We start from the raw sequence: 25,578 nt of genomic DNA on the forward strand, positions 1-25,578 counted from the left end.
GATGGAAAAGTCCACTGTTAGCACATTTACATTAAGCAATAGAAAAAAAATCTTGATTTTTATAAAGGGTAAACAGATCAATACTGTGGAGACTGTATTATTGTGAAAATCAACAGCTCATTAGAAAATAAAATCTCAATTTGTGTTTTTAACCTCCTATACTTCTCTGCACCCATGTCTCATTTGCTAACAGTCTCTAAACAACTGTAGCACGTACATTAGGACGTAGGTAAATAGATCTGTTTGCCATCCAAGTGGCAGCGTACCCTTCTCACTTCATTTGGTTTAGGATATGTTATGCCAGTAGCAAGTGAGTCAGCTGATAAGTTGAGAGGGGGGGTTTGCTACACTTAATGGGAATAATAAAAACTATGAATAGCATAATTACCATCTTCATTTTAGCCAATTGCTACCAGTTCAGCAATAGTGAAGGTCAGACTCCTGTGCTCAAACTTGCGTTTATACACATTTAGAAGTCTCAATGAACAAGTTACTAACCTTCGGTAACGATGTATCTGTAAGAAACATTAGTTAGTTAGATTCCTCACCTTAGAATATCCCCAGGCGTCAGACTGGATCCGGAAGATTTTTCGTCAGCAATACCCCTTGCGCGTCGCTAGGCGTCGTCTGCGGCTCCGCGTCCGTCGTCGGCGTCGTGCGCCGGGATGACGTCGTCGGAGTACTTAGACGCCGCCCTCGCGCGCTGACGTCAGTTCTTGTACATAGCCTTCCGCGCCAGGAACGCAGAGCCATGCAAAGACCGACACTGGTGCCAAAAATAAAATCTAGGGGCCTGAAAGGACAACCTTAACCCTAGATGTCAGTTCGCAGAACGGGGAGGATGGGAGGGTCGGTGAGGAATCTAACTAACTAATGTTTCTTACAGATACATCGTTACCGAAGGTTAGTAACTTGTTCATCTGAAAGAAACACGTTAGTTAGATTCCTCACCTTAGAATAGATACCCAAGCAATACCATCCCCGGTGGTGGGTCTGCGAACCAAGATCACACCAGAAAGTCCTGGAGGACAGAACGGCCAAAGAAGCCATCCCTCCGGACTTGGCTGTCAAGGCAATAATGCCTGGCAAACGTGTGTAGAGAAGCCCACGTCGCCGCCTGACAGATGTCCTGCAAAGGGACTCCCCGTCCCAAGGCAGTAGTAGCCGCCGTGGCCCGAGTAGAATGGGCGCGCAGCCCAACAGGAGGGTCCTTTTTAGCCAAGGAATAGCAGATTTTTATACACAAAACGACCCACCGAGAGATGGTTCGTTTGTGCACAGCTTTCCCCTTCTTAGCGCCCACGTACCCAACAAAAAGCTGGTCGTCCACCCGGAACTGTTTTGTGCGGTCCAGATAAAAGGAGAGCGCACGTTTCGGGTCCAGACGGTGGAGCCTCTCTTCCTCTTTGGAAGGATGCGGAGGCGGAAAGAAGGTGGGCAAGGTGACAGACTGCCCAAGGTGAAAAGGAGTCACCACTTTAGGAAGAAAGGAGGGACGAGGCCGAAGGACAACCTTGTCCGGATGAACAGATAGGAAAGGAGGCTTTGAAGATAAAGCCTGGAGCTCACTCACCCGTCTAGCCGAGGTGATGGCTACCAGAAAAGCAGTCTTTAGAGTTAGAAGACGAAGAGGGCAATTGTGAAGAGGCTCGAAGGGAGCGCACATCAGGAAGGTCAATACCAGATTCAAGTCCCACTGAGGCATTACAAAAGGGACAGGAGGGAACGTGTGTGTAATGCCTTTGAGAAAGCGTGTAACCACAGGGGACTTGAAAAGAGAAGGCTGATCAGGAAGCCGCAAGAAGGCGGAGATGGCAGCAAGATAACCTTTCAGGGTGCCCAGGGCAGAGCCCTGCCGGGCCAGAGAAAGAAGGAAGAGGAGAACCTCAGAAAGAGGGGCGGAAAGGGGATCCACAGCCTTTGCTGTGCACCATGCCACAAATTTGTTCCACCGGCAGGCGTATACCGACTTTGTGGAGGGACGCCTGGCTGCCAGAATGATATCACAGACTTCAGGAGGCAAGTCAAATGGCATCAACTGCCGCCGCTCAATCTCCACGCATGGAGGTGGAGGCTGGACAGGTTCGGGTGGAGGACCGTCCCCTGCTGCTGCGACAGAAGATCCTCCCGAAGGGGCAGACGTATCGGGGGATCGGTCAACAGACTGAGTAGCTCGGGATACCAGTATCTTCGTGCCCAATCCGGAGCCACCAAGATGACTTGGGCCCGGTCGCGCCTGATCTTCTTCAGCACTCTGGGCAGAAGTGGTATAGGCGGAAAGGCGTACAACAGACCGCAACTCCACTCGTGACGAAAAGCGTCGCCGAGCGAGTGCCGCCTTGGAAATTCCAACGCGCAGAACTGCTGACATTGCGCGTTCTCTTCGGTGGCGAATAGATCTAACCAAGGCTCTCCCCACTGCTGAAAGAGGCCTTGCACCACTTCGGAGTTCAGACGCCATTCGTGATCCATCATGCACCGGCGGCTGAGTTCGTCTGCTCTGGCGTTCAGAGAGCCCGCCAGATGTTGAACCACCAGGGTGACGCCCTGGTGTTCCAGCCATGTCCAGAGGCGCAGAGCCTCCTGACAAAGGGTCCACGACCCCACCCCGCCCTGTTTGTTGCAGTACCACATGGCGGTGGTGTTGTCCGTGAACACCTGCACGACACTTCCCCTGACAGAGGGAAGGAAGGCTTTCAGTGCAAGCCGGATCGCTCTCAACTCCAACAGGTTGATGTGGAGACGAGACTCCGCCGGAGACCAGAGGCCTCTGATCTCCGCCTCTCCCATATGGCCACCCCAACCCAGGAGGGACGCATCCGTCACTACGACATGCTCCGGTTGGGGAAGGGAGAGGCTCTTGCCCTTGACCCACTCGCGGTCCGTGAGCCACCACTGCAACTGCTGTGCAGTGCCCTCCGAGATCAAGACATGGTCGGACAGGTTGCCGTGATGCTGGGCCCACTGAAACTTCAGGTCCCACTGCAGAGCCCGCATGCGCCGCCTGGCGTGATGCACTAGTAGGATGCAGGAGGCCATCAGCCCCAGAAGCCGCAACACTAGCCTGACCGAAATCCGGGATAGAGGCCGAAAGATGGGAATCAGGGCCTGTATATCCCGGACCCGCTGTTCCGGTGGATGGACCCGGAACTGCGCCGAATCGAGAACCGCTCCGATGAAGAGGAGCTTCTGAGAGGGACTCAAGTGTGACTTCGGCACGTTGATGGAAAACCCCAGCAAATGCAGGAGATCCGCCGTAGTCTGGAGGTGGGAGACGACTGCCTGGGGCGAGCCCGCCTTCAACAACCAGTCGTCGAGATAGGGGAAGACTGGGACCCCTGATCTGCGCAGATGAGCTGCGACCACCGCCATCACTTTCGTGAACACCCGAGGGGCACTGGTGAGGCCGAAGGGGAGCACGGTAAACTGAAAGTGCTCTTGGCCCACCGTGAACCGCAGGTAACGCCGGTGGGCCGGCAGGACGGGGATATGGAAATATGCGTCCTGCAAGTCCAACGCTACCATCCAGTCTCCAGGGTCTAGGGCAGCTAAAACCTGAGCCAACGTTAGCATCTTGAACCTTTCCTTTCGGAGGAAGGCATTGACGTTCCGGAGGTCCAAGATAGGGCGCAGGCCCCCCTTGCCCTTCTTGGGAACCAGAAAGTAGTGGGAATAACAACCACGACCTACTTCTGGACTCGGAACGCGCTCGACGGCCCCCTTGGCCAAGAGAGCCGAAACTTCCTCGCGGAGAAGATCCAAATGATCCCCCGAGATACGGTGGTGCTGTGGTGGCATGGCTGGAGGGGTCGTCTCGAAGGGGAGGGAGTAGCCCCTTCGGACGATTTGCAGCACCCACCTGTCCGATGTTATGGACCGCCAGTGGAGCAGGTGATGGCGAACTCTGCCGCCCACTGGCGTGGTATGGGCCTGAAAGCTCGGACTAGGAAGGCTTTGAGGCGGATGCTGCCGGGGTGGATGTGGGCTGACCACGTCGGCCTCCATTTCCGCCACGGCGGAAGCCACGTCCGCGACCGCGCGCAGGTTGGTTCTGCGGCTGGTGGCTCTGCGGACGTGAGGAGGCGCCCCTTCCTTGGCCACGAAAGGGGCGAAAAGCGGAGGTGTGCGCCCGCGGAGCCGAGAGGCCCAAGGACTTGGCCGTAGCCCGGGAGTCCTTAAAGCGGTTCAGCGCACTGTCCGCCTTCTCACCAAACAGGCGAGTGCCATCAAAGGGCATGTCCATGAGGGTGTTCTGGACATCCCCGGAAAATGACGTGGACCGCATCCAGGCGTGGCGGCGGAGCGCCACCGTGGTGGAAATCGCCCGACCTAGCGAGTCCGTGGTGTCAAGCCCACATCTTATGGCGTGCCGTGCTGCATCCCTCCCATCGGCCAGAGCCTGGGAAAGACGCGTCCGGACCTCCTGCGGACACAGGGGCAGCACGTCCTCCACCGTATCCCACAGAGAATGGGAATAACGGTCCAAGAGACAGGCGGTATTTAAAGACCGCAGGCCCAAACTAAGGGACGAGAACAGTTTCTTGCCAAACTGCTCGAGCCTCTTGGAATCCCGGTCCGGCGGAGCGGTCGGGAAGGAGGATTGGGAAGTAGAGGCCTGGATAACCAGACTCTCGGGGGTGGGGTGTTGGGACAGGAAGCTGGGGTCGCCCGGAGCAGGGCGGTGGCGCCTGGCAACGTTCCTATCCACAGGAGGAACTGTGGAGGGCTTGGACCAGGTGCCCTGCAGAACGTCAGTGAGGGCCTCGTTAAACGGCAGCAGAGGCTCAGTGGAGCTTGCTGAGGTTTGAAGCACCTCAGTGAGGATGTTGGTCCTCACAGCCACGGCAGGCAACTCGAGCCCAAGGGCCTCAGCCGCCTTGCGCAGCACCACAGAAAATGCTGCACCCTCCTCCGAAGCCACGGTCGGAGGAGAAGTGAATCCAGCGTCTGGCGAGGTGTCCAGCCCGCTGGCCTCCCCCAGTTCATCTGCCCAGTCCTGAGAAAGCTGTGACTGAACAGCCAGAGGGTCCTCGAACCCCTCCCAGTCGCCCCCTTCTTCCGATTCCTGATAAACAGGAGGAATGATCGGAACCGGACTGTAGAGATGGTAGGTCTCTAGCGGCGTCGGATGCGGCGTCGGCGGACGCCGTGCCGGCGTCGGGTCCGGATGAGGGCTAAACTGGGGCGTCGGCGTCACAGGCGTCGGCGTCGGCGGCGCCGGTGACGGCGTCGGTGGTTCAGGCGTCGGCGCCGGTGGAGGAGTGACAAGGGCAACCGGCGTCGACTGGGGCCCAGGCATGGGCCCCGCGGGGACCTGCGGCGTCGAGACCGGAGTCGTCGACGGCGCCGGGGCCGGAGCCGCCGGCACGCGAGGTCGCCCAGTCGAGCCCGCGGGGCCCGAAGGCGCGCCAGCGGGCGTCGACGGCGGGGCCAGGCTCCTCATGGCCGAGAGGAAGGCACTGATCTCCGCCGGCGCCGCGTCAGCCCCAGGGACCGGAAGGTATGGGGGCGGACGCGGCACCTGCGGCTCCGCCGGAGCCGCGGGGGTGGAACCACTTGGACCCTCGGCCGAGTCGCGCGACCGGCGAGGGGAGTCCGAAGAGCGATGTCGCCTCTTGGACTTCTTTGAGTGTTTGGACTTACCCGACGACTTGGAGCCCGACGATCGATGGTGGCGTCGGCTAGGGCTCCGCGAGCGATCCTTGGACCTCCTCCTGGACCGGGATCGCGCACGACGCGGAGCCGAGTGGCGAAGCTCGAGAAGCTTGCGGGACCGCTCCCGCCTAGCCTTCGAAGTCAGGGCCTGACAGTCGTCAGACAGGGATCAAAAATGATCAAAAAGATTTAGTCAAAAAAGACTAAAAGGGGTAGCTCTCCCGGATCTGCGCTTACTGGCGCGGAAAAAAGAAGAACTGACGTCAGCGCGCGAGGGCGGCGTCTAAGTACTCCGACGACGTCATCCCGGCGCACGACGCCGACGACGGACGCGGAGCCGCAGACGACGCCTAGCGACGCGCAAGGAGTATTGCTGACGAAAAATCTTCCGGATCCAGTCTGACGCCTGGGGATATTCTAAGGTGAGGAATCTAACTAACGTGTTTCTTTCAGATAAATGCCATACTTTCTTACATCTTACCATTCTTAGTTTTCAGTTGGGCATCCTGTCTAGCCTGCTACTCATTTCATTACCAAGAAAAATGTATCCTACTGCTTGCTAGGTAACCGAGTGGCCTTCATGTCAGACAACATCTTGCTTTCGCTTTATGATGTAAGCTTGCTAGGCAACAAAGTGTCCCTCATGTCAGACAACATCTTGCTTTAGCTTTATGATGTCAGAGCGGCACTGGACCTATTGTCCTTGTGGAAGCTGACCACACAGGAGGATGAGAGATCAGACATCTGTATTCATGACTACAAGCCAAATAGGACGGGGAATGGTAAAAGACTATGAACCACTCAATGCACTGGAGCCTTTTTGAAAGTGGGATGGAGATGGATACAAAAAAGGAGATTATCATTAACAACAATCCATCTTGAGTATCAGAGTCCAACACACAGAGTGCAGGGGAAGAGGCTACATAAGCTTCCTTCCTTCAGAACGTAGCACTATCGTTCTAAAGTGAGATAGTGCATTTCAGCCTCAAAGGCAGCAATTTCCTCAAATGGAACATTGCTAGCACCAGAATATAAAAGCAGGCTTTAGTAGCGTTGGAGGCAGTCAGTCTTTTATTAACTATCATGACCAACACAACGTGATTCATATTACTTCCATCTTGACAAATTGTATTCAGGCACAGACTCCGACTATAAGGTAGTGAGGACATTCTGATGCTGTGAACGTCTTTTTTAAGCTTAAAGGAATGATTGTGAGTTTTGCTTACCATATAAATTGGTAAAATGATGCCGTTTGCCGGAAGACTTCTTTTTTTTTTTTTCTTCAGTCTCGGCAATGCAGAGAAACTCGGTTGGCAAACACTGCCACTGGTGGTCATACAGTATAATCTGCAGATGGAAAAGTCCACTGTTAGCACATTTACATTAAGCAATAGAAAAAAAATCTTGATTTTTATAAAGGGTAAACAGATCAATACTGTGGAGACTGTATTATTGTGAAAATCAACAGCTCATTAGAAAATAAAATCTCAATTTGTGTTTTTAACCTCCTATACTTCTCTGCACCCATGTCTCATTTGCTAACAGTCTCTAAACAACTGTAGCACGTACATTAGGACGTAGGTAAATAGATCTGTTTGCCATCCAAGTGGCAGCGTACCCTTCTCACTTCATTTGGTTTAGGATATGTTATGCCAGTAGCAAGTAAGACAGCTGATAAGTTGAGAGGGGGGGTTTGCTACACTTAATGGGAATAATAAAAACTATGAATAGCATAATTACCATCTTCATTTTAGCCAATTGCTACCAGTTCAGCAATAGTGAAGGTCAGACTCCTGTGCTCAAACTTGCGTTTATACACATTTAGAAGTCTCAATAAATGCCATACTTTCTTTCATCTTAGTTTTCAGTTGGGCATCCTGTCTATCCTGCTACTCATTTCATTACCAAGAAAATGTATCCTACTGCTTGCTAGGTAACCGAGTGGCCTTCATGTCAGACAACATCTTGCTTTAGCTTTATGATGTCAGAGCGGCACTGGACCTATTGTCCTTGTGGAAGCTGACCACACAGGAGGATGAGAGATCAGACATCTGTATTCATGACTACAAGGCAAATAGGAGGGGGAATGGTAAAAGACTATGAACCACTCAATGCACTGGAGCCTTTTTGAAAGTGGGATGGAGATGGATACAAAAAAGGAGATTATCATTAACAACAATCCATCTTGAGTATCAGAGTCCAACACACAGAGTGCAGGGGAAGAGGCTACATAAGCTTCCTTCCTTCAGAACGTAGCACTATCGTTCTAAAGTGAGATAGTGCATTTCAGCCTCAAAGGCAGCAATTTCCTCAAATGGAACATTGCTAGCACCAGAATATAAAAGCAGGCTTTAGTAGCGTTGGAGGCAGTCAGTCTTTTATTAACTATCATGACCAACACAACGTGATTCATATTACTTCCATCTTGACAAATTGTATTCAGGCACAGACTCCGACTATAAGGTAGTGAGGACATTCTGATGCTGTGAACGTCTTTTTAAAGCTTAAAGGAATGATTGTGAGTTTTGCTTACCATATAAATTGGTAAAATGATGCCGTTTGCCGGAAGTCTTCTTTTTTTTTTTTTTCTTCAGTCTCGGCAATGCAGAGAAACTCGGTTGGCAAACACTGCCACTGGTGGTCATACAGTATAATCTGCAGATGGAAAAGTCCACTGTTAGCACATTTACATTAAGCAATAGAAAAAAAATCTTGATTTTTATAAAGGGTAAACAGATCAATACTGTGGAGACTGTATTATTGTGAAAATCAACAGCTCATTAGAAAATAAAATCTCAATTTGTGTTTTTAACCTCCTATACTTCTCTGCACCCATGTCTCATTTGCTAACAGTCTCTAAACAACTGTAGCACGTACATTAGGACGTAGGTAAATAGATCTGTTTGCCATCCAAGTGGCAGCGTACCCTTCTCACTTCATTTGGTTTAGGATATGTTATGCCAGTAGCAAGTAAGCCAGCTGATAAGTTGAGAGGGGGGGTTTGCTACACTTAATGGGAATAATAAAAACTATGAATAGCATAATTACCATCTTCATTTTAGCCAATTGCTACCAGTTCAGCAATAGTGAAGGTCAGACTCCTGTGCTCAAACTTGCGTTTATACACATTTAGAAGTCTCAATAAATGCCATACTTTCTTACATCTTACCATTCTTAGTTTTCAGTTGGGCATCCTGTCTATCCTGCTACTCATTTCATTACCAAGAAAAATGTATCCTACTGCTTGCTAGGTAACCGAGTGGCCTTCATGTCAGACAACATCTTGCTTTCGCTTTATGATGTAAGCTTGCTAGGCAACAAAGTGTCCCTCATGTCAGACAACATCTTGCTTTAGCTTTATGATGTCAGAGCGGCACTGGACCTATTGTCCTTGTGGAAGCTGACCACACAGGAGGATGAGAGATCAGACATCTGTATTCATGACTACAAGCCAAATAGGACGGGGAATGGTAAAAGACTATGAACCACTCAATGCACTGGAGCCTTTTTGAAAGTGGGATGGAGATGGATACAAAAAAGGAGATTATCATTAACAACAATCCATCTTGAGTATCAGAGTCCAACACACAGAGTGCAGGGGAAGAGGCTACATAAGCTTCCTTCCTTCAGAACGTAGCACTATCGTTCTAAAGTGAGATAGTGCATTTCAGCCTCAAAGGCAGCAATTTCCTCAAATGGAACATTGCTAGCACCAGAATATAAAAGCAGGCTTTAGTAGCGTTGGAGGCAGTCAGTCTTTTATTAACTATCATGACCAACACAACGTGATTCATATTACTTCCATCTTGACAAATTGTATTCAGGCACAGACTCCGACTATAAGGTAGTGAGGACATTCTGATGCTGTGAACGTCTTTTTAAAGCTTAAAGGAATGATTGTGAGTTTTGCTTACCATATAAATTGGTAAAATGATGCAGTTTGCCGGAAGACTTCTTTTTTTTTTTTTTCTTCAGTCTCGGCAATGCAGAGAAACTCGGTTGGCAAACACTGCCACTGGTGGTCATACAGTATAATCTGCAGATGGAAAAGTCCACTGTTAGCACATTTACATTAAGCAATAGAAAAAAAATCTTGATTTTTATAAAGGGTAAACAGATCAATACTGTGGAGACTGTATTATTGTGAAAATCAACAGCTCATTAGAAAATAAAATCTCAATTTGTGTTTTTAACCTCCTATACTTCTCTGCACCCATGTCTCATTTGCTAACAGTCTCTAAACAACTGTAGCACGTACATTAGGACGTAGGTAAATAGATCTGTTTGCCATCCAAGTGGCAGCGTACCCTTCTCACTTCATTTGGTTTAGGATATGTTATGCCAGTAGCAAGTAAGACAGCTGATAAGTTGAGAGGGGGGGTTTGCTACACTTAATGGGAATAATAAAAACTATGAATAGCATAATTACCATCTTCATTTTAGCCAATTGCTACCAGTTCAGCAATAGTGAAGGTCAGACTCCTGTGCTCAAACTTGCGTTTATACACATTTAGAAGTCTCAATAAATGCCATACTTTCTTTCATCTTAGTTTTCAGTTGGGCATCCTGTCTATCCTGCTACTCATTTCATTACCAAGAAAATGTATCCTACTGCTTGCTAGGTAACCGAGTGGCCTTCATGTCAGACAACATCTTGCTTTAGCTTTATGATGTCAGAGCGGCACTGGACCTATTGTCCTTGTGGAAGCTGACCACACAGGAGGATGAGAGATCAGACATCTGTATTCATGACTACAAGGCAAATAGGAGGGGGAATGGTAAAAGACTATGAACCACTCAATGCACTGGAGCCTTTTTGAAAGTGGGATGGAGATGGATACAAAAAAGGAGATTATCATTAACAACAATCCATCTTGAGTATCAGAGTCCAACACACAGAGTGCAGGGGAAGAGGCTACATAAGCTTCCTTCCTTCAGAACGTAGCACTATCGTTCTAAAGTGAGATAGTGCATTTCAGCCTCAAAGGCAGCAATTTCCTCAAATGGAACATTGCTAGCACCAGAATATAAAAGCAGGCTTTAGTAGCGTTGGAGGCAGTCAGTCTTTTATTAACTATCATGACCAACACAACGTGATTCATATTACTTCCATCTTGACAAATTGTATTCAGGCACAGACTCCGACTATAAGGTAGTGAGGACATTCTGATGCTGTGAACGTCTTTTTAAAGCTTAAAGGAATGATTGTGAGTTTTGCTTACCATATAAATTGGTAAAATGATGCCGTTTGCCGGAAGACTTCTTTTTTTTTTTTTTCTTCAGTCTCGGCAATGCAGAGAAACTCGGGTGGCAAACACTGCCACTGGTGGTCATTCAGTATAATCTGCAGATGGAAAAGTCCACTGTTAGCACATTTACATTAAGCAATAGAAAAAAAATCTTGATTTTTATAAAGGGTAAACAGATCAATACTGTGGAGACTGTATTATTGTGAAAATCAACAGCTCATTAGAAAATAAAATCTCAATTTGTGTTTTTAACCTCCTATACTTCTCTGCACCCATGTCTCATTTGCTAACAGTCTCTAAACAACTGTAGCACGTACATTAGGACGTAGGTAAATAGATCTGTTTGCCATCCAAGTGGCAGCGTACCCTTCTCACTTCATTTGGTTTAGGATATGTTATGCCAGTAGCAAGTAAGCCAGCTGATAAGTTGAGAGGGGGGGTTTGCTACACTTAATGGGAATAATAAAAACTATGAATAGCATAATTACCATCTTCATTTTAGCCAATTGCTACCAGTTCAGCAATAGTGAAGGTCAGACTCCTGTGCTCAAACTTGCGTTTATACACATTTAGAAGTCTCAATAAATGCCATACTTTCTTACATCTTACCATTCTTAGTTTTCAGTTGGGCATCCTGTCTATCCTGCTACTCATTTCATTACCAAGAAAAATGTATCCTACTGCTTGCTAGGTAACCGAGTGGCCTTCATGTCAGACAACATCTTGCTTTCGCTTTATGATGTAAGCTTGCTAGGCAACAAAGTGTCCCTCATGTCAGACAACATCTTGCTTTAGCTTTATGATGTCAGAGCGGCACTGGACCTATTGTCCTTGTGGAAGCTGACCACACAGGAGGATGAGAGATCAGACATCTGTATTCATGACTACAAGCCAAATAGGACGGGGAATGGTAAAAGACTATGAACCACTCAATGCACTGGAGCCTTTTTGAAAGTGGGATGGAGATGGATACAAAAAAGGAGATTATCATTAACAACAATCCATCTTGAGTATCAGAGTCCAACACACAGAGTGCAGGGGAAGAGGCTACATAAGCTTCCTTCCTTCAGAACGTAGCACTATCGTTCTAAAGTGAGATAGTGCATTTCAGCCTCAAAGGCAGCAATTTCCTCAAATGGAACATTGCTAGCACCAGAATATAAAAGCAGGCTTTAGTAGCGTTGGAGGCAGTCAGTCTTTTATTAACTATCATGACCAACACAACGTGATTCATATTACTTCCATCTTGACAAATTGTATTCAGGCACAGACTCCGACTATAAGGTAGTGAGGACATTCTGATGCTGTGAACGTCTTTTTAAAGCTTAAAGGAATGATTGTGAGTTTTGCTTACCATATAAATTGGTAAAATGATGCAGTTTGCCGGAAGACTTCTTTTTTTTTTTTTCTTCAGTCTCGGCAATGCAGAGAAACTCGGTTGGCAAACACTGCCACTGGTGGTCATACAGTATAATCTGCAGATGGAAAAGTCCACTGTTAGCACATTTACATTAAGCAATAGAAAAAAAATCTTGATTTTTATAAAGGGTAAACAGATCAATACTGTGGAGACTGTATTATTGTGAAAATCAACAGCTCATTAGAAAATAAAATCTCAATTTGTGTTTTTAACCTCCTATACTTCTCTGCACCCATGTCTCATTTGCTAACAGTCTCTAAACAACTGTAGCACGTACATTAGGACGTAGGTAAATAGATCTGTTTGCCATCCAAGTGGCAGCGTACCCTTCTCACTTCATTTGGTTTAGGATATGTTATGCCAGTAGCAAGTAAGACAGCTGATAAGTTGAGAGGGGGGGTTTGCTACACTTAATGGGAATAATAAAAACTATGAATAGCATAATTACCATCTTCATTTTAGCCAATTGCTACCAGTTCAGCAATAGTGAAGGTCAGACTCCTGTGCTCAAACTTGCGTTTATACACATTTAGAAGTCTCAATAAATGCCATACTTTCTTTCATCTTAGTTTTCAGTTGGGCATCCTGTCTATCCTGCTACTCATTTCATTACCAAGAAAATGTATCCTACTGCTTGCTAGGTAACCGAGTGGCCTTCATGTCAGACAACATCTTGCTTTAGCTTTATGATGTCAGAGCGGCACTGGACCTATTGTCCTTGTGGAAGCTGACCACACAGGAGGATGAGAGATCAGACATCTGTATTCATGACTACAAGGCAAATAGGAGGGGGAATGGTAAAAGACTATGAACCACTCAATGCACTGGAGCCTTTTTGAAAGTGGGATGGAGATGGATACAAAAAAGGAGATTATCATTAACAACAATCCATCTTGAGTATCAGAGTCCAACACACAGAGTGCAGGGGAAGAGGCTACATAAGCTTCCTTCCTTCAGAACGTAGCACTATCGTTCTAAAGTGAGATAGTGCATTTCAGCCTCAAAGGCAGCAATTTCCTCAAATGGAACATTGCTAGCACCAGAATATAAAAGCAGGCTTTAGTAGCGTTGGAGGCAGTCAGTCTTTTATTAACTATCATGACCAACACAACGTGATTCATATTACTTCCATCTTGACAAATTGTATTCAGGCACAGACTCCGACTATAAGGTAGTGAGGACATTCTGATGCTGTGAACGTCTTTTTAAAGCTTAAAGGAATGATTGTGAGTTTTGCTTACCATATAAATTGGTAAAATTATGCCGTTTGCCGGAAGACTTCTTGTTTTTTTTTTTTCTTCAGTCTCGGCAATGCAGAGAAACTCGGTTGGCAAACACTGCCACTGGTGGTCATACAGTATAATCTGCAGATGGAAAAGTCCACTGTTAGCACATTTACATTAAGCAATAGAAAAAAAATCTTGATTTTTATAAAGGGTAAACAGATCAATACTGTGGAGACTGTATTATTGTGAAAATCAACAGCTCATTAGAAAATAAAATCTCAATTTGTGTTTTTAACCTCCTATACTTCTCTGCACCCATGTCTCATTTGCTAACAGTCTCTAAACAACTGTAGCACGTACATTAGGACGTAGGTAAATAGATCTGTTTGCCATCCAAGTGGCAGCGTACCCTTCTCACTTCATTTGGTTTAGGATATGTTATGCCAGTAGCAAGTAAGCCAGCTGATAAGTTGAGAGGGGGGGTTTGCTACACTTAATGGGAATAATAAAAACTATGAATAGCATAATTACCATCTTCATTTTAGCCAATTGCTACCAGTTCAGCAATAGTGAAGGTCAGACTCCTGTGCTCAAACTTGCGTTTATACACATTTAGAAGTCTCAATAAATGCCATACTTTCTTACATCTTACCATTCTTAGTTTTCAGTTGGGCATCCTGTCTATCCTGCTACTCATTTCATTACCAAGAAAAATGTATCCTACTGCTTGCTAGGTAACCGAGTGGCCTTCATGTCAGACAACATCTTGCTTTCGCTTTATGATGTAAGCTTGCTAGGCAACAAAGTGTCCCTCATGTCAGACAACATCTTGCTTTAGCTTTATGATGTCAGAGCGGCACTGGACCAATTGTCCTTGTGGAAGCTGACCACACAGGAGGATGAGAGATCAGACATCTGTATTCACGACTACAAGCCAAATAGGACGGGGAATGGTAAAAGACTATGAACCACTCAATGCACTGGAGCCTTTTTGAAAGTGGGATGGAGATGGATACAAAAAAGGAGATTATCATTAACAACAATCCATCTTGAGCATCAGAGTCCAACACACAGAGTGCAGGGGAAGAGGCTACATAAGCTTCCTTCCTTCAGAACGTAGCACTATCGTTCTAAAGTGAGATAGTGCATTTCAGCCTCAAAGGCAGCAATTTCCTCAAATGGAACATTGCTAGCACCAGAATATAAAAGCAGGCTTTAGTAGCGTTGGAGGCAGTCAGTCTTTTATTAACTATCATGACCAACACAACGTGATTCATATTACTTCCATCTTGACAAATTGTATTCAGGCACAGACTCCGACTATAAGGTAGTGAGGACATTCTGATGCTGTGAACGTCTTTTTAAAGCTTAAAGGAATGATTGTGAGTTTTGCTTACCATATAAATTGGTAAAATGATGCCGTTTGCCGGAAGACTTCTTTTTTTTCTTCAGTCTCGGCAATGCAGAGAAACTCGGTTGGCAAACACTGCCACTGGTGGTCATTCAGTATAATCTGCAGATGGAAAAGTCCACTGTTAGCACATTTACATTAGGCAATAGAAAAAAAATCTTTATTTTTATAAAGGGTAAACAGATCAATACTGTGGAGACTGTATTATTGTGAAAATCAACAGCTCATTAGAAAATAAAATCTCAATTTGTGTTTTTAACCTCCTATACTTCTCTGCACCCATGTCTCATTTGCTAACAGTCTCTAAACAACTGTAGCACGTACATTAGGACGTAGGTAAATAGATCTGTTTGCCATCCAAGTGGCAGCGTACCCTTCTCACTTCATTTGGTTTAGGATATGTTATGCCAGTAGCAAGTAAGACAGCTGATAAGTTGAGAGGGGGGGTTTGCTACACTTAATGGGAATAATAAAAACTATGAATAGCATAATTACCATCTTCATTTTAGCCAATTGCTACCAGTTCAGCAATAGTGAAGGTCAGACTCCTGTGCTCAAACTTGCGTTTATACACATTTAGAAGTCTCAATAAATGCCATACTTTCTTTCATCTTAGTTTTCAGTTGGGCATCCTGTCTATCCTGCTACTCATTTCATTACCAAGAAAATGTATCCTACTGCTTGCTAGGTAACCGAGTGGCCTTCATGTCAGACAACATCTTGCTTTAGCTTTATGATGTCAGAGCGGCACTGGACCTATTGTCCTTGTGGAAGCTGACCACACAGGAGGATGAGAGATCAGACATCTGTATTCATGACTACAAGGCAAATAGGAGGGGGAATGGTAAAAGACTATGAACCACTCAATGCACTGGAGCCTTTTTGAAAGTGGGATGGAGATGGATACAAAAAAGGAGATTATCATTAACAACAATCCATCTTGAGTATCAGAGTCCAACACACAGAGTGCAGGGGAAGAGGCTACATAAGCTTCCTTCCTTCAGAACGTAGCACTATCGTTCTAAAGTGAGATAGTGCATTTCAGCCTCAAAGGCAGCAATTTCCTCAAATGGAACATTGCTAGCACCAGAATATAAAAGCAGGCTTTAGTAGCGTTGGAGGCAGTCAGTCTTTTATTAACTATCATGACCAACACAACGTGATTCATATTACTTCCATCTTGACAAATTGTATTCAGGCACAGACTCCGACTATAAGGTAGTGAGGACATTCTGATGCTGTGAACGTCTTTTTAAAGCTTAAAGGAATGATTGTGAGTTTTGCTTACCATATAAATTGGTAAAATGATGCCGTTTGCCGGAAGACTTCTTTTTTTTTTTTTTCTTCAGTCTCGGCAATGCAGAGAAACTCGGGTGGCAAACACTGCCACTGGTGGTCATTCAGTATAATCTGCAGATGGAAAAGTCCACTGTTAGCACATTTACATTAAGCAATAGAAAAAAAATCTTGATTTTTATAAAGGGTAAACAGATCAATACTGTGGAGACTGTATTATTGTGAAAATCAACAGCTCATTAGAAAATAAAATCTCAATTTGTGTTTTTAACCTCCTATACTTCTCTGCACCCATGTCTCATTTGCTAACAGTCTCTAAACAACTGTAGCACGTACATTAGGACGTAGGTAAATAGATCTGTTTGCCATCCAAGTGGCAGCGTACCCTTCTCACTTCATTTGGTTTAGGATATGTTATGCCAGTAGCAAGTAAGCCAGCTGATAAGTTGAGAGGGGGGGTTTGCTACACTTAATGGGAATAATAAAAACTATGAATAGCATAATTACCATCTTCATTTTAGCCAATTGCTACCAGTTCAGCAATAGTGAAGGTCAGACTCCTGTGCTCAAACTTGCGTTTATACACATTTAGAAGTCTCAATAAATGCCATACTTTCTTACATCTTACCATTCTTAGTTTTCAGTTGGGCATCCTGTCTAGCCTGCTACTCATTTCATTACCAAGAAAAATGTATCCTACTGCATGCTAGGTAACCGAGTGGCCTTCATCTCAGACAACATCTTGCTTTCGCTTTATGATGTAAGCTTGCTAGGCAACAGAGTGTCCCTCATGTCAGACAACATCTTGCTTTAGCTTTATGATGTCAGAGCGGCACTGGACCAATTGTCCTTGTGGAAGCTGACCACACAGGAGGATGAGAGATCAGACATCTGTATTCATGACTACAAGGCAAATAGGAGGGGGAATGGTAAAAGACTATGAACCACTCAATGCACTGGAGCCTTTTTGAAAGTGGGATGGAGATGGATACAAAAAAGGAGATCATCATTAACAACAATCCATCTTGAGTATCAGAGTCCAACACACAGAGTGCAGGGGAAGAGGCTACATAAGCTTCCTTCCTTCAGAACGTAGCACTATCGTTCTAAAGTGAGATAGTGCATTTCAGCCTCAAAGGCAGCAATTTCCTCAAATGGAACATTGCTAGCACCAGAATATAAAAGCAGGCTTTAGTAGCAATGGAGGCAGTCAGTCTTTTATTAACTATCATGACCAACACAACGTGATTCATATTACTTCCATCTTGACAAATTGTATTCAGGCACAGACTCCGACTATAAGGTAGTGAGGACATTCTGATGCTGTGAACGTCTTTTTAAAGCTTAAAGGAATGATTGTGAGTTTTGCTTACCATATAAATTGGTAAAATGATGCCGTTTGCCGGAAGACTTCTTTTTTTTTTTTTTCTTCAGTCTCGGCAATGCAGAGAAACTCGGGTGGCAAACACTGCCACTGGTGGTCATTCAGTATAATCTGCAGATGGAAAAGTCCACTGTTAGCACATTTACATTAAGCAATAGAAAAAAAATCTTGATTTTTATAAAGGGTAAACAGATCAATACTGTGGAGACTGTATTATTGTGAAAATCAACAGCTCATTAGAAAATAAAATCTCAATTTGTGTTTTTAACCTCCTATACTTCTCTGCACCCATGTCTCATTTGCTAACAGTCTCTAAACAACTGTAGCACGTACATTAGGACGTAGGTAAATAGATCTGTTTGCCATCCAAGTGGCAGCGTACCCTTCTCACTTCATTTGGTTTAGGATATGTTATGCCAGTAGCAAGTAAGCCAGCTGATAAGTTGAGAGGGGGGGTTTGCTACACTTAATGGGAATAATAAAAACTATGAATAGCATAATTACCATCTTCATTTTAGCCAATTGCTACCAGTTCAGCAATAGTGAAGGTCAGACTCCTGTGCTCAAACTTGCGTTTATACACATTTAGAAGTCTCAATAAATGCCATACTTTCTTACATCTTACCATTCTTAGTTTTCAGTTGGGCATCCTGTCTATCCTGCTACTCATTTCATTACCAAGAAAAATGTATCCTACTGCTTGCTAGGTAACCGAGTGGCCTTCATGTCAGACAACATCTTGCTTTCGCTTTATGATGTAAGCTTGCTAGGCAACAAAGTGTCCCTCATGTCAGACAACATCTTGCTTTAGCTTTATGATGTCAGAGCGGCACTGGACCTATTGTCCTTGTGGAAGCTGACCACACAGGAGGATGAGAGATCAGACATCTGTATTCATGACTACAAGCCAAATAGGACGGGGAATGGTAAAAGACTATGAACCACTCAATGCACTGGAGCCTTTTTGAAAGTGGGATGGAGATGGATACAAAAAAGGAGATTATCATTAACAACAATCCATCTTGAGTATCAGAGTCCAACACACAGAGTGCAGGGGAAGAGGCTACATAAGCTTCCTTCCTTCAGAACGTAGCACTATCGTTCTAAAGTGAGATAGTGCATTTCAGCCTCAAAGGCAGCAATTTCCTCAAATGGAACATTGCTAGCACCAGAATATAAAAGCAGGCTTTAGTAGCGTTGGAGGCAGTCAGTCTTTTATTAACTACCATGACCAACACAACGTGATTCATATTACTTCCATCTTGACAAATTGTATTCAGGCACAGACTCCGACTATAAGGTAGTGAGGACATTCTGATGCTGTGAACGTCTTTTTAAAGCTTAAAGGAATGATTGTGAGTTTTGCTTACCATATAAATTGGTAAAATGATGCCGTTTGCCGGAAGACTTCTTTTTTTTTTTTTTCTTCAGTCTCGGCAATGCAGAGAAACTCGGTTGGCAAACACTGCCACTGGTGGTCATACAGTATAATCTGCAGATGGAAAAGTCCACTGTTAGCACATTTACATTAAGCAATAGAAAAAAAATCTTGATTTTTATAAAGGGTAAACAGATCAATACTGTGGAGACTGTATTATTGTGAAAATCAACAGCTCATTAGAAAATAAAATCTCAATTTGTGTTTTTAACCTCCTATACTTCTCTGCACCCATGTCTCATTTGCTAACAGTCTCTAAACAACTGTAGCACGTACATTAGGACGTAGGTAAATAGATCTGTTTGCCATCCAAGTGGCAGCGTACCCTTCTCACTTCATTTGGTTTAGGATATGTTATGCCAGTAGCAAGTAAGCCAGCTGATAAGTTGAGAGGGGGGGTTTGCTACACTTAATGGGAATAATAAAAACTATGAATAGCATAATTACCATCTTCATTTTAGCCAATTGCTACCAGTTCAGCAATAGTGAAGGTCAGACTCCTGTGCTCAAACTTGCGTTTATACACATTTAGAAGTCTCAATAAATGCCATACTTTCTTACATCTTACCATTCTTAGTTTTCAGTTGGGCATCCTGTCTATCCTGCTACTCATTTCATTACCAAGAAAAATGTATCCTACTGCTTGCTAGGTAACCGAGTGGCCTTCATGTCAGACAACATCTTGCTTTCGCTTTATGATGTAAGCTTGCTAGGCAACAAAGTGTCCCTCATGTCAGACAACATCTTGCTTTAGCTTTATGATGTCAGAGCGGCACTGGACCAATTGTCCTTGTGGAAGCTGACCACACAGGAGGATGAGAGATCAGACATCTGTATTCATGACTACAAGCCAAATAGGACGGGGAATGGTAAAAGACTATGAACCACTCAATGCACTGGAGCCTTTTTGAAAGTGGGATGGAGATGGATACAAAAAAGGAGATTATCATTAACAACAATCCATCTTGAGTATCAGAGTCCAACACACAGAGTGCAGGGGAAGAGGCTACATAAGCTTCCTTCCTTCAGAACGTAGCACTATCGTTCTAAAGTGAGATAGTGCATTTCAGCCTCAAAGGCAGCAATTTCCTCAAATGGAACATTGCTAGCACCAGAATATAAAAGCAGGCTTTAGTAGCATTGGAGGCAGTCAGTCTTTTATTAACTATCATGACCAACACAACGTGATTCATATTACTTCCATCTTGACAAATTGTATTCAGGCACAGACTCCGACTATAAGGTAGTGAGGACATTCTGATGCTGTGAACGTCTTTTTAAAGCTTAAAGGAATGATTGTGAGTTTTGCTTACCATATAAATTGGTAAAATGATGCCGTTTGCCGGAAGACTTCTTTTTTTTTTTTTTCTTCAGTCTCGGCAATGCAGAGAAACTCGGTTGGCAAACACTGCCACTGGTGGTCATACAGTATAATCTGCAGATGGAAAAGTCCACTGTTAGCACATTTACATTAAGCAATAGAAAAAAAATCTTGATTTTTATAAAGGGTAAACAGATCAATACTGTGGAGACTGTATTATTGTGAAAATCAACAGCTCATTAGAAAATAAAATCTCAATTTGTGTTTTTAACCTCCTATACTTCTCTGCACCCATGTCTCATTTGCTAACAGTCTCTAAACAACTGTAGCACGTACATTAGGACGTAGGTAAATAGATCTGTTTGCCATCCAAGTGGCAGCGTACCCTTCTCACTTCATTTGGTTTAGGATATGTTATGCCAGTAGCAAGTAAGCCAGCTGATAAGTTGAGAGGGGGGGTTTGCTACACTTAATGGGAATAATAAAAACTATGAATAGCATAATTACCATCTTCATTTTAGCCAATTGCTACCAGTTCAGCAATAGTGAAGGTCAGACTCCTGTGCTCAAACTTGCGTTTATACACATTTAGAAGTCTCAATAAATGCCATACTTTCTTTCATCTTAGTTTTCAGTTGGGCATCCTGTCTATCCTGCTACTCATTTCATTACCAAGAAAATGTATCCTACTGCTTGCTAGGTAACCGAGTGGCCTTCATGTCAGACAACATCTTGCTTTAGCTTTATGATGTCAGAGCGGCACTGGACCTATTGTCCTTGTGGAAGCTGACCACACAGGAGGATGAGAGATCAGACATCTGTATTCATGACTACAAGCCAAATAGGAGGGGGAATGGTAAAAGACTATGAACCACTCAATGCACTGGAGCCTTTTTGAAAGTGGGATGGAGATGGATACAAAAAAGGAGATTATCATTAACAACAATCCATCTTGAGTATCAGAGTCCAACACACAGAGTGCAGGGGAAGAGGCTACATAAGCTTCCTTCCTTCAGAACGTAGCACTATCGTTCTAAAGTGAGATAGTGCATTTCAGCCTCAAAGGCAGCAATTTCCTCAAATGGAACATTGCTAGCACCAGAATATAAAAGCAGGCTTTAGTAGCATTGGAGGCAGTCAGTCTTTTATTAACTATCATGACCAACACAACGTGATTCATATTACTTCCATCTTGACAAATTGTATTCAGGCACAGACTCCGACTATAAGGTAGTGAGGACATTCTGATGCTGTGAACGTCTTTTTAAAGCTTAAAGGAATGATTGTGAGTTTTGCTTACCATATAAATTGGTAAAATGATGCCGTTTGCCGGAAGACTTCTTTTTTTTTTTTTTCTTCAGTCTCGGCAATGCAGAGAAACTCGGTTGGCAAACACTGCCACTGGTGGTCATACAGTATAATCTGCAGATGGAAAAGTCCACTGTTAGCACATTTACATTAAGCAATAGAAAAAAAATCTTGATTTTTATAAAGGGTAAACAGATCAATACTGTGGAGACTGTATTATTGTGAAAATCAACAGCTCATTAGAAAATAAAATCTCAATTTGTGTTTTTAACCTCCTATACTTCTCTGCACCCATGTCTCATTTGCTAACAGTCTCTAAACAACTGTAGCACGTACATTAGGACGTAGGTAAATAGATCTGTTTGCCATCCAAGTGGCAGCGTACCCTTCTCACTTCATTTGGTTTAGGATATGTTATGCCAGTAGCAAGTAAGCCAGCTGATAAGTTGAGAGGGGGGGTTTGCTACACTTAATGGGAATAATAAAAACTATGAATAGCATAATTACCATCTTCATTTTAGCCAATTGCTACCAGTTCAGCAATAGTGAAGGTCAGACTCCTGTGCTCAAACTTGCGTTTATACACATTTAGAAGTCTCAATAAATGCCATACTTTCTTTCATCTTAGTTTTCAGTTGGGCATCCTGTCTATCCTGCTACTCATTTCATTACCAAGAAAATGTATCCTACTGCTTGCTAGGTAACCGAGTGGCCTTCATGTCAGACAACATCTTGCTTTAGCTTTATGATGTCAGAGCGGCACTGGACCTATTGTCCTTGTGGAAGCTGACCACACAGGAGGATGAGAGATCAGACATCTGTATTCATGACTACAAGGCAAATAGGACGGGGAATGGTAAAAGACTATGAACCACTCAATGCACTGGAGCCTTTTTGAAAGTGGGATGGAGATGGATACAAAAAAGGAGATTATCATTAACAACAATCCATCTTGAGTATCAGAGTCCAACACACAGAGTGCAGGGGAAGAGGCTACATAAGCTTCCTTCCTTCAGAACGTAGCACTATCGTTCTAAAGTGAGATAGTGCATTTCAGCCTCAAAGGCAGCAATTTCCTCAAATGGAACATTGCTAGCACCAGAATATAAAAGCAGGCTTTAGTAGCGTTGGAGGCAGTCAGTCTTTTATTAACTATCATGACCAACACAACGTGATTCATATTACTTCCATCTTGACAAATTGTATTCAGGCACAGACTCCGACTATAAGGTAGTGAGGACATTCTGATGCTGTGAACGTCTTTTTAAAGCTTAAAGGAATGATTGTGAGTTTTGCTTACCATATAAATTGGTAAAATGATGCCGTTTGCCGGAAGACTTCTTTTTTTTTTTTTTCTTCAGTCTCGGCAATGCAGAGAAACTCGGTTGGCAAACACTGCCACTGGTGGTCATACAGTATAATCTGCAGATGGAAAAGTCCACTGTTAGCACATTTACATTAAGCAATAGAAAAAAAATCTTGATTTTTATAAAGGGTAAACAGATCAATACTGTGGAGACTGTATTATTGTGAAAATCAACAGCTCATTAGAAAATAAAATCTCAATTTGTGTTTTTAACCTCCTATACTTCTCTGCACCCATGTCTCATTTGCTAACAGTCTCTAAACAACTGTAGCACGTACATTAGGACGTAGGTAAATAGATCTGTTTGCCATCCAAGTGGCAGCGTACCCTTCTCACTTCATTTGGTTTAGGATATGTTATGCCAGTAGCAAGTAAGTCAGCTGATAAGTTGAGAGGGGGGGTTTGCTACACTTAATGGGAATAATAAAAACTATGAATAGCATAATTACCATCTTCATTTTAGCCAATTGCTACCAGTTCAGCAATAGTGAAGGTCAGACTCCTGTGCTCAAACTTGCGTTTATACACATTTAGAAGTCTCAATAAATGCCATACTTTCTTACATCTTACCATTCTTAGTTTTCAGTTGGGCATCCTGTCTATCCTGCTACTCATTTCATTACCAAGAAAAATGTATCCTACTGCTTGCTAGGTAACCGAGTGGCCTTCATGTCAGACAACATCTTGCTTTCGCTTTATGATGTAAGCTTGCTAGGCAACAGAGTGTCCCTCATGTCAGACAACATCTTGCTTTAGCTTTATGAGGTCAGAGCGGCACTGGACCAATTGTCCTTGTGGAAGCTGACCACACAGGAGGATGAGAGATCAGACATCTGTATTCATGACTACAGGGCAAATAGGAGGTGGAATGGTAAAAGACTATGAACCACTCAATGCACTGGAGCCTTTTTGAAAGTGGGATGGAGATGGATACAAAAAAGGAGATTATCTTTAACAACAATCCATCTTGAGTATCAGAGTCCAACACACAGAGTGCAGGGGAAGAGGCTACATAAGCTTCCTTCCTTCAGAACGTAGCACTATCGTTCTAAAGTGAGATAGTGCATTTCAGCCTCAAAGGCAGCAATTTCCTCAAATGGAACATTGCTAGCACCAGAATATAAAAGCAGGCTTTAGTAGCGTTGGAGGCAGTCAGTCTTTTATTAACTATCATGACCAACACAACGTGATTCATATTACTTCCATCTTGACAAATTGTATTCAGGCACAGACTCCGACTATAAGGTAGTGAGGACATTCTGATGCTGTGAACGTCTTTTTAAAGCTTAAAGGAATGATTGTGAGTTTTGCTTACCATATAAATTGGTAAAATGATGCCGTTTGCCGGAAGACTTCTTTTTTTTTTTTTCTTCAGTCTCGGCAATGCAGAGAAACTCGGTTGGCAAACACTGCCACTGGTGGTCATTCAGTATAATCTGCAGATGGAAAAGTCCACTGTTAGCACATTTACATTAAGCAATAGAAAAAAAAACTTGATTTTTATAAAGGGTAAACAGATCAATACTGTGGAGACTGTATTATTGTGAAAATCAACAGCTCATTAGAAAATAAAATCTCAATTTGTGTTTTTAACCTCCTATACTTCTCTGCACCCATGTCTCATTTGCTAACAGTCTCTAAACAACTGTAGCACGTACATTAGGACGTAGGTAAATAGATCTGTTTGCCATCCAAGTGGCAGCGTACCCTTCTCACTTCATTTGGTTTAGGATATGTTATGCCAGTAGCAAGTAAGACAGCTGATAAGTTGAGAGGGGGGGTTTGCTACACTTAATGGGAATAATAAAAACTATGAATAGCATAATTACCATCTTCATTTTAGCCAATTGCTACCAGTTCAGCAATAGTGAAGGTCAGACTCCTGTGCTCAAACTTGCGTTTATACACATTTAGAAGTCTCAATAAATGCCATACTTTCTTTCATCTTAGTTTTCAGTTGGGCATCCTGTCTATCCTGCTACTCATTTCATTACCAAGAAAATGTATCCTACTGCTTGCTAGGTAACCGAGTGGCCTTCATGTCAGACAACATCTTGCTTTAGCTTTATGATGTCAGAGCGGCACTGGACCTATTGTCCTTGTGGAAGCTGACCACACAGGAGGATGAGAGATCAGACATCTGTATTCATGACTACAAGGCAAATAGGAGGGGGAATGGTAAAAGACTATGAACCACTCAATGCACTGGAGCCTTTTTGAAAGTGGGATGGAGATGGATACAAAAAAGGAGATTATCATTAACAACAATCCATCTTGAGTATCAGAGTCCAACACACAGAGTGCAGGGGAAGAGGCTACATAAGCTTCCTTCCTTCAGAACGTAGCACTATCGTTCTAAAGTGAGATAGTGCATTTCAGCCTCAAAGGCAGCAATTTCCTCAAATGGAACATTGCTAGCACCAGAATATAAAAGCAGGCTTTAGTAGCGTTGGAGGCAGTCAGTCTTTTATTAACTATCATGACCAACACAACGTGATTCATAT

The 25,578-nt window shown here is 44.0% G+C and overlaps 1 protein-coding gene across 1 annotated transcript in view; it reads right to left on the reverse strand.

Annotated features, from left to right (window-relative positions):
• Positions 1 to 10,935: 10,935 nt before the first annotated feature.
• LOC146776021 (uncharacterized) overlaps positions 10,936 to 25,578 on the reverse strand; it is a 62,510-nt gene continuing 47,867 nt past the window's right edge. The window contains exons 32-39 of the mRNA XM_085638332.1: positions 24,390 to 24,510; positions 23,009 to 23,130; positions 21,701 to 21,822; positions 20,393 to 20,514; positions 19,012 to 19,133; positions 17,631 to 17,752; positions 16,250 to 16,371; positions 10,936 to 10,999 (exon numbers count right to left, since the gene is read on the reverse strand). The gene's annotated coding sequence lies outside the window, so the exon portion shown is untranslated. The remainder of the gene's footprint in view (positions 11,000 to 16,249; positions 16,372 to 17,630; positions 17,753 to 19,011; positions 19,134 to 20,392; positions 20,515 to 21,700; positions 21,823 to 23,008; positions 23,131 to 24,389; positions 24,511 to 25,578) is intronic.

Source organism: Triturus cristatus, chromosome 12 (genome assembly GCF_964204655.1).
Source record: "Triturus cristatus chromosome 12, aTriCri1.1, whole genome shotgun sequence".
In the NCBI taxonomy this organism is placed as follows: Eukaryota; Metazoa; Chordata; class Amphibia; order Caudata; family Salamandridae; genus Triturus; species Triturus cristatus.